Below are 18,801 nucleotides of genomic sequence, written 5' to 3' on the forward strand. Positions count from 1 at the left end.
ACTCCCCCAAACACTGTACACTGTGGCTCGTGAAGCACAGAGCCATAACCGCAACTTCTGCATTTTTATCGACAAATACACTGTGTATCACAGCATGTGTGTAAAAATCACCCTCAGAAACCTTATTCAGCAGTGCTGTAGCGTGCACAGGGCCATCGCCATGGCCGCCATCTGCAAAAGAGTCAGATGTCGCACGTGCAACCTTGCGTCTATCGTGATGTCCACAGACTTATCGTGTTGTGCCCGCAGGAGTGGAATAATAAATGTCAACCAGGCAGGGCATTTTGTTTGCAGTGGTGGCTCTCAAAAGAGCTGTTTAGTATATTTTTTTAAAGATGCTTCCATAGAAACATTTTTTTTTCTCGGTTTTTATAAGTGTTTTTGTTTGTTGTACTTTGCCTCACATAGCTTATTCAGTGCAGCCTGTAGATTGGAAAACAAAATGTCATTGCCACTGGGTGTCAAAGAAATGCCATTTCCATTGAGAAGGTGCACATAACGATAACCAATGTTGCCATTCTCACAGTAGTACATCCCGGAAGCATGCAAGAAGTTACCATGCTTCTGTTGATAAGACGCCTTCCAAACTCTGGCTGACAACAACATTCATTAGAATAGTTATATACTGGACTTGGTGGTATACATGAGAAAAGCACCTTTGCAGTGGGAAAAATGCGCTTCACTGCTTTCATCATCTTTTTGAGTTGACGGTACACACGTGAACAAGCCATGGAACCCAAAAGCAAGGCTCCATAGTGCACGACCACAACGTGTACAGTAGCGAAAGTGGCCACTCGTCAAAATTCTGCAAGCAAATGGCCGAAACTATGCACATCGACACTAGACCACAAAGCCTCCACTTCTTCCAAATTCAAATTTCCATTAACGTCTCTTTCCAAGGCATACTGGAGCAGATCTAGCACAAAGGAATGCCCACTATGCATCTCGCCATCCCTGCTAGCCTCAGTACACAGAATAATTAAACAAAATATGGCTGCCATTTCCTGTGACGCACACCCTGACCACCTGATTAGATAATTTCCACAGTCACATTTCCATTGCCCACCATGGTGAGAAGCGCAGATTGTGGCACATGCACTCTCCATGTAACAGTAGCAGTTCTGAACAACAGTCCCCTGTGTACACACCACACCCAGAAACGTTGTAGCGCAATCCATCAACCTCCACAGTCCCATTTCCATGGCCACGTCCAAAAATAACCGGATGAGGCTTTCATGCTGCGTGCGTGGGGGAAGAAATGTCAACCAGGGTAAGGGCTTTCATCTGTAGGGGTGGCTCTGAAAAGAGTTGTTGTGGGTTATTTAAATTTTTTGAAACTATCTGCTCCCACACAAAGAGCATGTTTTCGGTTTCATAGAGTTGTGTGTTTTCTTTTCGTCCTCAGATTCTTACAGGAACCTTTTGAGTGAATCTTGGAGATGAGCAAACAAAGCAGCATTACATATGAATGACAACAAAATGCCATTTGATTGGAAGACCTCTGCATTTGTAGAAATTATGATGTCATTTTTACAGAAAAATATGCCGCGAGTGCACATAAAATCAGACATGCTTCTGTTAATCAGACACCTTCCTGCCTCTGGCTGGGTACAACAGAAAATACGAGTGGTCCATACTCTTCTTGGTGGTTTGGCAGAGAAAACCACCTGGGCACTGGGAAAAAGCCTCTTCAGTACATTCATCAGCCTATTGAGTCGACGGAGCAAACATAAACAAGACACGTAACCCAAATGAAAGCCGCCATAGTGCATGACGACAACATGCACAGTGGCAGAACTGGCCAGTTCTCTGCAAAGTGCATGCATATTGGCTAAACTGAGATCATCATCAACGCACCACAATGCGTCCACCTCTTCCAAACCAAAATTTCAATTAAAGTGTCTTTCCTGGGCATACTTGTGCAGATCTATCACAAAGGCATCACCCAAAATGAAACACAATGTTTTTCTCCATGTCAGTCGTGTCGCTATGCATAGTAATGAATACCAGTATTACCGTCCCGTCCTGTGACCGGACCCTCAGTACCTGATTGGATAATCCCCACAGTGCCATTTCCATTGGCCAGCATGGTGAGAAGCGCAGAATGTGGCACGTGCGCTTCCCAAAGTACCGTGAGGGCTATGCCCAAGTACACCAGGAACTGTCCTTCTTCCATTTCCACTATTCTCTTCCCACCACACCGTTATTGGGTATTGTTAAGTAGTCACACACGCATCCACCAATGCCATCCAAGACGTCAGCATCTAACACTGTCAGTTCTCCACAAGACGTGATATGTACCGTTACAAAATCAGGCTGCAAGTGTGCTGTTACTCGAAAGCATGTCCAGTGTAAAGTTCAGTGAAACATTGCAGGATTTGTGCACGCACATTCATCCACGTGAGCACCCATCACCACAAAATAAAGGTATAAAGATTTCTTTGGCAGTATGTTTACAACTCTGTTATAAGTGCCGCTGAGCACAATATCTGCGAATAAGCGTCCTTTATGTTTTTTGAGGTGCATACTGGTTTTCCCCCATCTCCTACCATGAAGTGGCACTTTAATGGTATCTGCTTGCAATGTTTTCATTTACCCATATCATACAGTGTATTAGCAAAATAGGATCTCTCTTATTTCCTTCCAACAATGCTATGAATTGTGTTACCCACTAGAGCATCTCCTACATGAATCGTAAAAATATGGCACCAAAGCCACCACTGAATGTGTCTTAACCTAAAGGCAGCTCCCAAAAGGTCAGTGTGTGCACGGCTGTGGTTCTTTACAGACTCTTTTTAAATCTGCCAGCTTCTACTCTCCACCACAGCAACTCATCCATAAGTGGACTCCATGACTTGTCCTTGGTGTGAAGGCCAGGAATCGTATCTCCACTGGACTAACATGTCTGCAATAGCTCCCAGTGGCTGCGAGGAAAAAAATGTAAGCCCTGTGCAATATGCAGAAGGCTTTCTGGTACCCGGGACCTCAATACCTTCCACCCTCACTTCCTAATTACCTTCTTGGTCGAGTTCTTTTGTCATCCGCCTCCTACTCCCTCAGGGTCAGTTGTTCCTGCACGCAAGCAGTTGGAGGTGGTAGTCTTTCTTCTGCTGGGGCCTCCCTCTGGAACAGGCTCTCTGCCTCCCTGGAACCTGGAGAGAACCATTTTAGGGTCTGGAAGCACCTCAAAACCTTTGCATGTGCTTCTTATTTGTCCCCTCCTCTCCCCTGCTCACTTCCTGCCTAAACTGATTGTGCACTGGTTTCCTACCCACCCTCTAATCTGTACCCCAGGCCACCTCCCTCCTGATAGTTTCACCCCTGCAATGTCTTTCTGCCAACCCCCGCACTTGGGGACTGTTTTCTCTAACCCTATTTTCTGTTGTTCCCATGTACTCCACTTTGCCCTCGCCGTTTCCCATTCACTTGCACACTCTCAGTGTCACCTTGCCAAGTGTGATCAATGTCTCTGTGTGACCTTTGTTCTGCCTCCCATTCATCATTGCGCCTTCACACAGTACGGTACAAATGTCACAGCATACCATATCACATCATATCATATGATACACACACTGCATTCATAACAACAGGATGCCTTGCAGACTTCATAGAATGGTCTTTCCACTGTAATCCAAGAACTGCAAATGTTGGAAAAGTGATCCACAAAACCAGCACAGAATGTATGTTACCAACGTTAAGCATGTACATGCAGTGTATGCATCCAAACAGGATGCCTGCCACTTACCTTGCACACTTTAACCATAGCCGCCTACATTTCTGAGTACAAACAGACTTTCTGCCACAGTATTTGTGTACACACCACAACCAGCAACCACATTGCGGAATGTCTTAGCCTCCACAGTGCCAATGCCATAGCTGTCATCCTTAAAAGAGTCGGATGTGGCACGTCTAATCCTCAAACAGCCGGGGAAGCTGCAGAGTATCTGTGCTAGGAACAGGAGGGTGGCGATGTAAAACAGAGTAGCGGATTGTGTCTTTAGTACTGTCTCTAAAAAATATTGTGTTTTGTTATGTACCTGTGTGCATACATTTTATTTGTGTTTTTGTGTTTTCGCTGACTGTTTGCTTCTCCTCCTGACATTTCTATCGACTGAAGGTCAACACTTCTCTTACATTTGTACAGGATTCTCTGCAACACTTCTTGCAGAGTAGCAAACAAACCACCATTGCCAATGGAGGTAATAAAATACCATTCCCTTGGAACCACTTGACACACAACCTTAACCTTCCACCTACTGACATATATCACATGAACCACTTCTCATTCCCCCACCGTCTCCTTCCCTTCTTCCCACCACCACATGGCGTAAAGTATGTTTGTCAGTCCCTTTTGGTGCTGCACTGTCCTTCGATACACCATGATGGCGTTTCCCAAAACATTTGACACACGACACACTTCCCTCCAGCCAACCACCAGCCACGTCCAATGTTCGCTGACAGCATGGCTTACGGCAGGCCAATGAGACTTTGTTCCGCGGAGTGGACCCAGATTTCACAAATATTTTTGGGACGTACATTTCAGTTCTTTGCAACAAAAGTACTGGTCCGGTTTCCGCCAAACACACAAAAGCACACTTTCGGACCCAAGCCCCTGCTCCTGCCGCAAATTTGGTGAAAATCCGTCCAGCCATTTGGCCTGTAGCCATGTGCAAAGTTTTTCCCCATTCAGTCTATGGAAAAAGAAATAATTTTGGGAGCCCTCCTATAACTTTGCCCCCGCTGCACGAAACTTCACCCAACTTGGTGAACAAATTCAGAGCCAGCCATATACTTTTTTTGCAAAGTTTGTTGACAATTCCTTCAGGGGGAGCGAAGTTATAAGCCACCAAAAAAGTGGTCTTCCTATGAGTTTAGCAACTTAACCATAACCAATACGGATTGAGACTGCAAAATGTCAAATGCAAGTGAGCGTAATGATGCATTTATCTTCTGAGTGCCCTCATGATGTAAACATTTGACCTATAAAGAATTATAGATTGGTATCTATCAACAAAGGGTATATATTCCAAATTAGGGTTAGCCAGCGAGGAACCATGAGTTATCCATCATGTCACTTGCAACCCTGCGTGCCTGAAATCTACACATTTACAATGTTATGTTGTGTGTGGTCCATCTGAGTCACTTTTGTCCCCAATGGACCTGCATTGCAGATTGTGCAGAGCAGAGTTATTAGTGAACTACAAACAACATGAATGCATGTTTCCTTCTTCCGTTACTTCACAACAACCATGAAAGAAAATGAATGTACAAAATATATACATGCTTGCAGAGAAAGTGTTGTTTGCCTCTGCTGTGATATCACAACAGTTGATTATGCATTTCGTGGTTATGTATGTTTTCAAAAGGAAACCTCTACTTACTATTCCCCTTTCACAAACCTTACCCTCCTATTAAATGGTCAAAGCAAATGTCTATGGAGTTCATTACAAACTGCTTTGGGGCCATGATTCCGAATTGTCTCTGCCAGGTTCTACTTTTTGGGTTGCAGTGGGAAGAGGGGAGAGGGAACCTGTTTGTTTTTTATGGTTTGTAGTTCTCTCATGGTGCCACTCTGCACCCCCTGCAAAGCTGGTCCCTAATGGATAAGACAAGGTCTGGGAAAGGCATGCAGAAGCAGGAGGGATGTAATACACAGCATGAGATTAGAACAGCATATCTAACAATATAATAAAAGGCCAGATGTATGTTTGTCCCTGTATGTTTCTCCGATGCAGTCATTCCAGTAGAAACAATACATGCTGTCACTGTTAGGCAGAAACCTGTGCAGTTCCCTTAGGGACCACTGCAAAAGATTTAAGACTACAGGTGTTTGGCAGTAAACTCACTTGGTAGCAGTCTGTACCACACAGATTCACTTGGTAGCTGTGGCTGAGCAGTCAGACTTCCCTAAAGAAGAGTTAGGCAGTATGCAGAGTATACACAATAGGTACAGAGGCACAGTAGTACAAACAAACACAGACCGGAGCTTTGGTGTAAAAGTACATCATTATTTATTTAAAAACACACTTGTGATTTACACTAGCAAAAACGTAAATTCAACACACAGTCACTATCATATATATACAACCCTATTCACTTATTAGACAAGTCTTAGTGAGAAACACCACTTATTTTCAGACAGAGGGGAGCGCTTAACATAAGATGACACTCTAATAAGTGGTAAAGAAAGGGAGGGAAAAAGGCAGAGTTAAGGAAGCACACAAGTTTCAATACTTTTTCAAAGAACCACAGTAAGGCAGGGTAGGCAGAGTTATACTGGAGAGCAAGGAAGTCAATTGCAAGGCCCACTCTTGGAGAGAGCAAGCAGAAGGGGTCCAGGTTCACACAGTGGGGTTATGCCCAAAGAGTCTTGTAGATAGTTCGCACAAAAAGGATGAAATTAAAGTCAGGAAAAGTTATCTAGGTTGTCCCAGGCTAGCCCAGGTTAGAAAGTCGAGGCTTTAATGTCCCCCCGAACGATCTGTCGCAAGGGAAGCCAGGCGGGACACAGTACCTTAAGTGTGAAGGAAGCTCCAGCGGGGGCAGTTGTTCCTGGCAGCAGATGCAAGTCAGTGTTTCGTCCAGAGGAAGAAGAGGTCTCGCCGTCAAGGAAAGATAAAGGTCGTTGCACTGCCAGGGAAGAAACCAGCCGCAGAGTTCTCCGGTTAAAAGGCACTACCCTTCTCTTCGCGGTAGTGGTAAACCGTGGTATTCCGGATGCCGGGGTGTTTGGCACGGGCAAGGCGGCCACGAGATGCTCCAGGAAGGTGAAAAGAAGGAAAAACTGGTTATCCCCGCCAGTCAAAGGAAGAAGACTCTCCGGACTGGAGATCTCCCCTGTCGTCAGGAAAAGTGGTGAGACGGTTCAGCAGGGCTCCACCGGTGGTGTTGTCGTTGCAGGTCAGCTCAGCTTCTCCCTCCTCGGATTCTTAGGTCCTGTGGCGACTTCTGAATTTCCAGTCCCCAAAGCCATGCTTTTATGCAGCACACCCCCATTCACCCCCATTCACTCAGCCAAGGTAACTCAGTCCAGGGTGCCTATACCCCCTCCCACACCCTCTGTGGTACCTAGACAGAGTGGCACCACTTTTGGAGGCTTCTGTGGAGAAGCCCGCCAAAAAGTGGAACAAAGGGCTCTACTTGGGTTGGAGTCACCGAAGAAAACACAAATGCCATTTTAGAATCGAGTTCTGGCAAAAAATACCAACCGGTGAATTAATATTAAATAAATAAACCGGCGGTATGTTCGAGGCTCTAAGAATTAAATAATTAAAGGTGGAAGCCTCGAACAATAGGAAAATCCCATAGAGATATATTTGCGGTCGAATATAAAAAGTAGTATACACTGCCACCAACCAAAACTCGATCAGGGGGGACGGAGACGTGCCCCCTCGAACAACAGACCCCAGGGCAATCGAATTGCCCCGACCAGTACGTCCACAATATGATGGTTTGTACTGGTTTCTGTTCATAATTTGGGACTAGTAAATCCAATGGTGACTTTACATGCCCTGGGAGACAGTAGTTAGTCCCAGGGTATGGAGTCTATGTTGGGGGGTCACTACGACACCCCTGGGTTACGGCACGGAGGGTGCTGTGTAACCCACATAAAAAAACACATGAGACCCTATGGAGTAAAAGACCCCATAGCCCATAAAACACATTGGGCATCATCACGACTTCGGCGGTAACCCTTAAATCCGGCGGTAGAGCTATTACTGCCGGATTTAAGGGTGCGCCAAATCAGGACTTCGGCGGATTTCGCCCCAGCTCTTAACTGGGGGGAAATCTGCCGAAAAATTCGCACTCATACCACCGGCGGGAAATCCGCCGGTGGTATTAGCGCGAAATTTCCCCATTGAGCCCAATGGGGAATGGGGCATTCCCGAATGGGCTCAATGGGGAATGGGGATTAACATTACCGCCGAACTCGTGATCCGGCGCTATTAGCGCCGGGGAGTTCGGCGGTAGGGCTAATACCGCCGGCGGTAATACCGCCGGCGTTACCGCCCAAGTCGTGATGAGGCCCATTGAAAGATAAAGGAGCACCTCAAATCATGTCTAAGAGTGGGAGTAAAAGAGTCTCACTCTTAGCAGGAGAGAAAAAAATAAACCCCAAAAATCCAGCAAAGCTGCTGGGGGACTCACTAGGTTTGGGAAATTAGCCTTACAGAGAATTCTCCCTAACAGTCACGGCTGGAGGGAGCAGTTGACTTAGGATATGTTGTGGTCCAACTGTGACAATGGAAACCTGCATTTTGGCCCGTGTACACGGGCTCTTAATCTAGTATCCTAAGAATTGATTAAGGGCCATCTATAATTCTTTATATCCTCGACACCACTTTACAATAGGATGATATGCATGACTGATACATGCTGTTAAAAGCTTTCTATGGAAACTCCAATCAAAAAATAATAGTTGTGTTTGCCACAAGGCACGTGTAGATGTCATAATTGTGCGAGTTTGGAAGGAACAGAAAAGCATAGGTGCCATTCCACCTCATGGCCCGAGGATTCCCTGGCTAAACATGTTGTAATCCCGCCAGTCTGGTCACCCAGAGGAGCCACTTAGTTCTGCATTCTGGAAATGTATCTTTCCAGTATAGAGACATGCCCTTAAGTTGCTTCTTTACCAGCGAATTAGGTTGGTTAATTCTTCAGAGCAATCCTCTTTCAGGCTTGTTAACATTGTTTTAATTTCTCTGGGTTAATACGTTTACAGCTATGGACAGGCTGGTCTTGCAGGGTGCAGGTATACCTTCCAGATATCAGTTTTAAATTCCCCGTGGCATATATGTTGATAACAGAAACTAGCAGAAAAAGGGCATTGGACGTTTTGAATGGCATGGTCCTTGTAGCAAAGAACTTGAGCAAATGATAAAGGCTTGCAAACTATATTGGCAGTGCATGGTCAATGTGTGGCAATCTACCCTACAGTTTGAAAAGTAAACACAAAACAATTAAATAAACATTGTTGTTTCTTTTTACGAAAAAGAAACCCGAATTCATGCTATCTTGCTTTTCAAGCCGAGCACATTTACGTTTTGATTTTTATATCTCTGAATGGATCACCAGACAAGCTATTTTATTCTTCATTTAGCTCATTTAGAATGAGACAGCTACAATAAATCAAGTTGGTAGACACTTCTCTAAAACTGCCCCATGGCATTACAAGGTTGCTCCGGGAGAAAAGTGCTAGGACAACAGTGGGGACTGCAGCTCGGTGTTATTTGTACTCACTTGTTAACTTGGCTAGCTTCCTTCGCCCCTACTAGTTATATTTGCAAACGTCCTTTATTTAAATCATCATAGCATGGCAGTGTGGAGGATGAATATGGCATTTCATGCATATCAGACTGTAAGCTATACTGTCGTTTCATTTCGTTATACATTTGCCAATGCGGCATGAGCATTCAGATTAGAATATTATGAAGTAAACTCAACATTGGTTTTCATATTGCATTTGGTCAATCTTTCGTCTGTGTCTAATAATATTGCTAGACGGCACGTTAACGAGTGATATTTTCTGGTGGTTGCTTCAGAGTTTTCAATCGCATAACAGTTTGCATCACAACATTTCTGTTGTAAAGTAAACATGAGCAGACGTGTTAACTGTCAAGTGCATTTGCTGCTGCAAACCAGGGCTCACAAATCAATGGACATTTAGCAATATAATGAGTATCATGTTAGTTTGATTATTATTATCATGATTAATAATCTAATAATAATAACTATTATAGTGTATGGAGTGATGTGTTTTTGCATATATTTTGACTAAAGAATGTGAAGTGTGTTGTTGTTGGTCCCACTGTTATGTCATCATCACACGGCTGTTCTCTAGCAGCATAGCGAAAAGAAACATCATGCTTGCTACTAGAGAAGCAGATTGTAAAGTTGATGGGTACAGTGGACCTTCTAATGATAACAACACATTGTAGGAGGAAATATCTGGATACCCTTCCCAAAACAATGGCAATCCCCGTTATGTTCCATGTTGTCTCACACTTGCTGTTTAAGCGTTTCAACCTTGACATTACAGTGCGGGGCATGTCAGGATTTCAGGAGATGGAGATATTCAGGAGGTATTCAAATTACTCTGTCTTGAAAATGCTATGCCAAACATGTAACCTGAACCAGCTTGCTACACCTCCTGTAACCAGTAGCAATGATGTAACCTGTACCTAAGTCATGCTCTTGTAACAGCAGCTCGATGCACCTGGGCTGCCAGTGTGCATTATAAATGCAAATAAATAAATAAAATAAATGCATAGTCATGATTACCTTTCACCACAACAGTGCATGGATCCTGTCAGAGGTTTGAGAGCATATTCAGAGCCAGCTGTTCTGCCCCTGTCTCATCTTATTGTGAGGCTCATGCATAATTTGTATAGTTCCAACTCTAACAGGTACATCAGTAGCAGCACCTCACCAACTGATGCAGCGTATGCAGTAACCCACACAGTGGCCCCTCCAAATGGCTTGAGAAAAATACAAAGAACAACATTAGCCACTGTGTAGGTGTCAAGTAGGTGCTGCACAGTCACTCAATCATTGCGTTGCGTTGTTCTCACAGGCACACTAGCATTTGGAGGGTTGTACTCCACCTGGTTGTTAATGAAGTTGGTAGTTGGTTGTAAAAGAGATGATGATAGGACTACAGAAGTCCTTAGACACTCCTTGCACTGTAAGAGAAGCTAAAGTGTACACAGATCTTCCTGGCTACATTAATCATATCTTTTTTTTTTTTTTATTTGCAATTTACAGTTTTTTACAAACTTTTATTACAAAATCCTTAGCAAATCACATCTCCTTATTCAGTTCATCCTTGTCATCAGCATCCAACAACATCAGAAGAGATAAAGGAATTTACTTGATTAAGCAAACAAGGAAAACAAAACATAACAGAGCAGCCTCCATTCTATTCACTAATCGTCTTCTCTGATGTAGATAGAACACTGTCCAACAGGTTTGTAGCTGCACAAATAAGATGGACTGAGTTCCCACTTAGGATTCGCGTCCATAAGTCTTCTGGGTTTCCAGTTGAAGGTGCAAACTGGCCCATGAATAAGGATCTAATTTCCTTTAGTGATTGACATCCCGTTAATAAGTGCTTTACTGTTTCGGTATCAAGTCCTCAGAGCCTGCATGAGTCGTCTGTAATAATTTCCATATGTCTCACAAGCAGCATGTTCTGTGACTTGTAGATATTGGTTCGTAGACGGAAAAAACGGTCTCTATGGAGTCGAGATGGAAATTGACAGAGATATTTTGGTGGATTGTCTAATTTGTTAATTGTCGGCCCCAAGTCCATTGCAGTTGCCAACTCGTAGTATCTATCTAAGTTTTGTGTCCATAGCCACTGCCTCAATTTTTTCCTTGCAATTTGTGGCCACTTCAGTAGCATCTCCATTGTAATATTTGCAGACCGCATATAGATTCTTATTCTTTGAGACCATTGGGCCTCATTCCGAGTATGGCGGTAAGGGATAGCGGCCACCGGTAACGAGACCGGTGGCGGTGATCCCTTACCGCCATACTCCGAGTTCCCTTTGCGCCCTCGCCCTTAACGCCTGCTTTGAGCAGGTGTTAAAGTCGAGGGCGCAAAGGGGCCTCCAAGCCAATAACGGTGACCGTAATGAACAGTCACTGTTATTTGCATCTTCCCCATTCCCATTGAGCCCTATGGGGGCTCATTTGGGAATGGGGAAGAGCCTTGGTGAATGGGGAATTACCGCCCCGCCAACCTTGGAATGGGGCGGTAATTCCGCCATCCACCAAGGCGCTGCTGGTCCGGGTACGGCGTCAACCAAGGCGTTAATTGCGCCATTGGTTAGCGCCGTACTCGGAATGAGGCCCATTCTTTCAATAGGTTGACTTGATTTATTTTCCCATGCTGAGCAAAGATTTTGTATGCCGGTTCCACATTGTTAAGTTCCATCTTTCTTAGCAACGCCATGGATTTCCAAATAACTATGCCGTAGAGAGGCTCCACTGCTAGTTCATGACGAATAATTGTCATTGATAGGTATTTTGGTAGTTGTAACACACATCGCCAAAAAATACCTTCAGGTTTTGTCCAGGTTTTTAAGTCAATGTTCCAGCATGCCTCTGCACCGAATGTGATTGCTGGGATAACTTTTTGGAGGTAGAATGTGCGGACTGGAACAAGCGTACATTTTCCATATAGCATGTGGATTCTTGCTCCTTGTAGTGCCAGAGTTCGTGTTTGCTTGTCAAGTACGTTAACCCAGCTTCGTTCTCTGATTGAAGTGTTTATTGAGATTCCCAGATAACGGATCGCATTGACTTCGTCAGTTGGAACCTTATAGATATGCCACCTAAAGTTCTTATTTCTTGCTCCCTCTATATGACCAAATTTCATGATCTTTGTCTTTTTCACATTGATCCTAAGGTCATTTGCGTCCATGTACCCTTCCAGGGCACTTAGGAGACGCTGTAGGCCGATTGGTGTTCTGTCGGCTAGCACCAAGTCGTCGGCATAGATCAAGCAACGCATTTGATGTCCATTTATTTTAGGGGGAAATGAATGTGTGCTAGCTAAGGCTTCCGAGACAACAGCTTTAATAGGACCGCAGCCAAGGGGCAGCCTTGCTTCACTCCTTTATTTGTTGCGATCGATTCTGAAAGATCGCCATTTTCATTAAGCCTTATTCTTATTGTGGTGGATTCATGTAAAGCTTGTATTGGATTTAACAGGGAGAGCGGGCATTTCCCTTTCTTTAATTTTGCCCAAAGCATCTCTCGGTTTATGGTGTCGAACGCTTGTTGCATATCAATAAAGGCGAAGTACAGGTTTTCCCTCTTCCGAATGGCTTCAAGCTTCAAGATGTTCACTATGACAAGGTTGTTTTCTGTGCCCACTCCTTTCGTGAAGCCGGTTTGTCTGTCGTCATCAATTTTGGATCTCCAAGCCCATGCTGTTATTTTTTGTTGTAGGACCATTGCAAATACCTTCCCAATAGTGTCTAGTAAAGCAATTGGGCGATAATTGACAGGATCTTCTCTGTCGCCCTTCTTATGTATTGGGACAATAATTGCTTCAGACCAGGAAGCTGGAATTTTCCTTATTTTGGCAATCTCCTTAAACAGCTCCGAGATGATAATTGACCATTCGTGTTTATGTTGTTTTAGCATCACATTGGTGATGCAATCAGGGCCGGCTGCTCTTGAGTTTTTTAATTTTGATATTGCACTTGCTATGTCCTCTTTAGATTCAATTATGTCCCAGGCAGTTAAACATGGCTCATTTTTTTCTTCCAGCTCAGTTGGTTGTGACGTGAGTAGTTGTTCAAAGTGCCTCACCCAGTTGGCTTCCTATACACCATTGGCCATAATACTTGCGTGTTTTATACTGCCTTGGTTCAAGATGTTCCAGATGTCTCTGGTGTTATTAGTTTTAATCAGAGCTAGCATTGCCTCACCTCGTTCTTGATCACGCTGCAGGTTGAAAGCCTTTAACCAGTTACGATAAACTTGTTTCCTATGTTTTATCGTAATAGCTGTATTTGTGTTGCATCCAGACCCCAGCTCTCGTAGGTCTTTTCTTAATTTCAACTTTTCCTTTCTCAAGGTGCTACTCCAGATATGTAAGTGATCATGTTCTTGATGGTGTTGCCTTTTATTTGTCGAGTTAGTGTACGACAATAAAGCAGTATAATTTGGTGTTTCCAGGCTATCTTTGGTTTGTGATTGAAAAACAGCTGTAAGGTTCAGGATCTGATTTGCTTTTATCCTGAGTCTGTTACGTCCAGAATTTACTTCCAGCTCTGTACATGCCGAACCTATTAGTGTCTTACAACTTGGATGCCAAGACATGATCAGAAGAGAGTGATCACTATTGTTTGAGGGAATTATCGCCAGGTTGTGAATTAGCTTTGTCACATTATTAGACGTCCAAATATAGTCTAAAGTTTTTTCATAGCCCATATTTCGCCAGGTGACTTGTGGCGGGATGTCTCCCTTCACGTTTCCGTTGATCATTGTACAGTCACGTGCCTCCATTGCATCGTTCCATCTTGTTCGTCTGGAGCTGGCTTTACGTTCTTCTACTCGGGATACTTCGATTAATTCTTGTTTCCCATTGAACCATGCTAGGTTTAGATCTCCACATATAATGATCCATACATTTTGATGGGACGACTGGTTCTGGTCTATTAATGTTGTTATGGAGCTAATACATTTGCTACTAGTGATCTTGCTTGGGTTCCAATAGACATTCAGTAGCAATAACTTTTGAACTTTGTCTTTTTCTCCACTCTTTTTTTCAAGTAGGGTCGCTTGTACGTGCTGATTTGGATTGATTGATTCAGTGACTTCCCAATTTGTTCCTATTTTTATCAGCGTTAAAAGACCAGAAAAAGGACGACCTGTTATGTTTTTATCGGCAGGGTTGATCAATATGTGATAGCCGTCCTTTACCGGTGATTGCCGCATCCAAGTTTCCTGCAGGCAGATGGCAAAGTTATTCGTTAGGTCCACTGGGAAGCCGTTGTATAAGTGACTGAAACCCCTGGTATTCCAGGAAATAAGGGAGGCATTGGCATCCTGTCCGGGTGTGACTAGTTAATGTCTCCTTTTAGTCTGCAATTGCAGCTCTTCATTTGCCGCAGTTGATGAATAGGTACTCAAGTGGGTTCGTATTTGAGCTCGACGTTGTGTCAGGGATCTTTTTTTTTGACTAATTTCTTTCCTCGTGAGCTTCAGCCAACGGTGTTGACATCTCGAGTTGTTCAGAAATCTCGAACCCCAGACGTATCAGTTCCTCTTACTCGGTCAATATAGTCTTTCTGACCGCTTGAGAGTTGATGTGTAAGAGAACACTATCAACTTGTTCTTCTGACGTGTATTCGACAATTCGTATGTCATCAGACTTAAGGATCCTTAATGTCGGAACTGAGTGAAATAATCGCATTACATTGCCTCGGTTCAAATTTACCTCTGAATCGTCGTCCAACACGTTGATTATTTTTATTTTTCCTGAGGGACATGTGCTTTGTCATGGCCGGGATTTTGACATTTCTTTTCTTGTTTGATTTTGAGCTGACGTATGTTTTAGATTTAGTGCCGTTTCCAGTTTCTCTTTTATGAAAAGGTTAGCATTCGGGTGTCTGTCGGCCATTTTTGTAGCTGCTGCCTGAGGCAATAACTTTTTGTTGTCTCCCATTTGCTTTGCGACAGCCCTCGAGTACTTCATATTACCTTTCTGCCTGCCCTGTTAATCATATCATCTACTAGATTTGTACTGATCTAAGAAGTTGCAGACCACAAAAATAGAGGTCCTCGGGTAAAGCAAGCCATGTGCATGGTTTCAGCTACCCACAGGGCAAACGACCACAACCTGTTTACTTTCTACCAGCTTTCAAACCCTTCTATACACAAGTTGGTTTGCTGGCAAATGAAATGTGATGAGTGCTGTCCTGTGCTAATGAAAAGCACACGGAAAGTTGACACAGTGTCTGGTGATGCCCACGAAACATGTGCAATGAGCACTGCTCTACATATCCAATGTTATGTGGATATTCTGATCATCATAGCGGTCCAGTGTCATTCCTAGTGATCCCACAATATATTTGCAATTGAGAAGTGTGCTACTGAATTCTGGGTAAAGTAGTGCTACACATCAAATAGGGAAGTACATCTATTTCCAACACCATGTTTCTCCTTGGATAGACAGAGTTTTAAATGTTGGAATGGCTCATTGAAGGGGAAATAACATATTTGTGTGCTTTCAGATCGCCAAATAAAGACAGTGTTAAGACAAGACTTGAAAATCCACAAGATTCTCCAGGCTAGTGGTGCAGGATGGTGGATCAAATGTGCATATTGCATGCTGTTGAGGGATGATGGCATGTTCCTCGGTCTCTCTTTCTTTTTGCCAAGCACGGCGATCAAGGAATCTCATGCAGGCCCAAAGGGAGGAGGTGCCCACATTGGTACCCGTGTTCCCTTGCTAGACACTTTTCCTGCATGTATTGAGTGTGAGAAGAGGGGATTGCTGCTTTTCCCCATGTAATATAACTCCAGACTCCTGATTTTTGAGGGGGCTGATATGGGCCCTTAACTCTCCTTCTTGGCGAATTTTCAGTATTATTACAGAATGACATCTACAGCTGCTACCCTCACAAATGCTTGCAGGCAGACAGCTACCCCCATGTGAAACAAACCTCATCCGAATATGCACACGAGAATCACAAGTCCCTCTCAGAGACTGTGATGAACATGGGGATCTATGTAATGTAGTGTACAGAGTAGCAAGATGTAAATAGTGGCACGCTGGATGGAGTAGATGCAATCGATAGGTGAGTATTCCCACCATACCAAGTCCAGTCCTGGCTAGTGAGATATAAGTTGGTACGGTCAGACCCATCCTTGAGTTCTATAGAGACAAGGATGAGGTTCACATGAGAGAAGGAGATAAATGGCAACATTCCTGGAGGATAAAGAGAGGTATGACTGGGTGCATTTGAGAGTTATCAAAAGTGACTTGTAGAAAAGTCAAAGGGTGCAAGGGGAGTAAGGGATCGCCCTTGTTGATCTTCATCCCAACCCCACCTTCACTTTCCAAGAAGCCGAAGGAGTGAGCGAAGGCCCCAGAGTTGTTGGTAGGGCAGCAGTGGTGGTGTGGTCCAGAGGGAATTTCAAACCTTCAATGCTGGCCATGGCTTTCGTAAGGGGGTTATCAAGAATCCAAATGGTAAAGGAATGCCAAAGATGCCAGTATCGATGTAGGTGTCATTCCATAGTCAGAGTGTGAGAGTAGTGAGAGAGGAAAGAGAGGAGGAGTACTGAGGGAGGTGAGATATATGAATAAGAGCAGATATAGTAGGTTGTCCTGTCGGTAATATGCAGATGGAGTGAAAGGCCATGGTCATGATACGAGTAGGAGGAGGATGTAGAGGAAGAGATACGACAGGCGAGTGGAAGCTACCCAATTAGGAGTGAAAGATTGGTGAGGAGTGGATAAGTAATCACAGTAGGTGGGTAGAAGGGAGCATTTGCTGTAGGAGGCATTTTGTGACAGTGGGGACATTTGAGAACAGTGCAAGGTGAGTAGAGATTGTAGGTGATTGTAGATGAATACAGTGGCAATGAAATAATACTTTCAGGAAAAGGAGCGTATGCAAACATATGACTGATGATACGTCTTCGGATTCGTGTGAACCACAAACAGCACCTGTATAATGGTGCCCGCACATGCAGATGAAAACTCATTGAGATGACTGAGATAGCAGCTCTATAATGGTGCTCATGCCTGCATATAAAACCTCTTTGAGAGGGCATTAAGGTTTCACACATACTACTTCAGTTGCCTTCAGAGGACCGGGGGTACATTCAGTACATTCATGTACTGCCCATAGAAGGTCTGACTCTTTTGAGCCATGTGCTACATGTGGCAGAACACAGCAATCACACAAACTGTGCCCATAATAAATAAGGACGATTATGATCGAGGCACCGCCCCTGAGTCCTGGGGGTAGGGGCGCGGTCCCGGGTCTTGCAATTGCAGGTCTCTGTTGTATTCCAAATTGCCATGTTCACATAAGAGTGTTACTTGCATTACATCCTCTACATTATCACATTGACCATAAGTAGCATATTTTCAAGTCCACATGTGACACTGAATTCCCTGTGTGCCCCTCGACAATGACACCTCTGCTGATTCCTTTGAACTACAGAAAGCAGAACTATAATGCTGCCCATGGATCTGGTCCACCTCGTACGATGTGCGTTTTTTGCCAATATTCAAGTTTTTTTTTTTTTTTTAATGGGGGCAACCCCACCCACTAGCCCACAAATAATGTTTAAAATAGCCATGAAAAATGCGGCTTAATGGCCATATCACCAAATGCAGTGAAATTGCCATGACGGTGCTTAGTGGGAACCACTGCCCCCCACCTGCAGCCACAACCACATCAAGCAGGTTTCTGATGCCTGCACAGAACATTGTGGCACATGTGCTGCATGCAGAACTACACAGCAATCACATGCAATGGGACTATGCCCAAAGAGGAAGATTATAAGTAAAACGCTGTCAATGGCAAGCATGGACATAATGGGGAGGCTCCAGAGCTTCAGCAACATGCTTACTGCAACGATGGCCGATGGCCATCACATGCAATGGGACTATGCCCAAAGAGGAAGATTATAAGTAAGACGCTGTCAATGGCAAGCATGAACATAATGGGGAGGCTCCAGAGCTTCAGCAACATGCTTACTGCAACGATGGCCGATGGCCATCACATGCAATGGGACTATGCCCAAAGAGGAAGATTATAAGTAAGACCCTGTCAATGGCAAGCATGAACATAATGGGGAGGCTCCAGAGCTTCAGCAACATGCTTACTGCAACGATGGCAGATGGCCATCACATGCAATGGGACTATGCCCAAAGAGGAAGATTATAAGTAAGACCCTGTCAATGGCAAGCATGAACATAATGGGGAGGCTCCAGAGCTTCAGCAACATGCTTACTGCAACGATGGCCGATGGCCATCACATGCAATGGGACTATGCCCAAAGAGGAAGATTATAAGTAAGACGCTGTCAATGGCAAGCATGAACATAATGGGGAGGCTCCAGAGCTTCAGCAACATGCTTACTGCAACGATGGCCGATGGCCATCACATGCAATGGGACTATGCCCAAAGAGGAAGATTATAAGTAAGACCCTGTCAATGGCAAGCATGAACATAATGGGGAGGCTCCAGAGCTTCAGCAACATGCTTACTGCAACGATGGCCGATGGCCATCACATGCAATGGGACTATGCCCAAAGAGGAA

This window comes from Ambystoma mexicanum, chromosome 1q (genome assembly GCF_040938575.1).
Source record: "Ambystoma mexicanum isolate Mex_15411 chromosome 1q, UKY_AmexF1_1, whole genome shotgun sequence".
Classification (NCBI taxonomy): Eukaryota; Metazoa; Chordata; class Amphibia; order Caudata; family Ambystomatidae; genus Ambystoma; species Ambystoma mexicanum.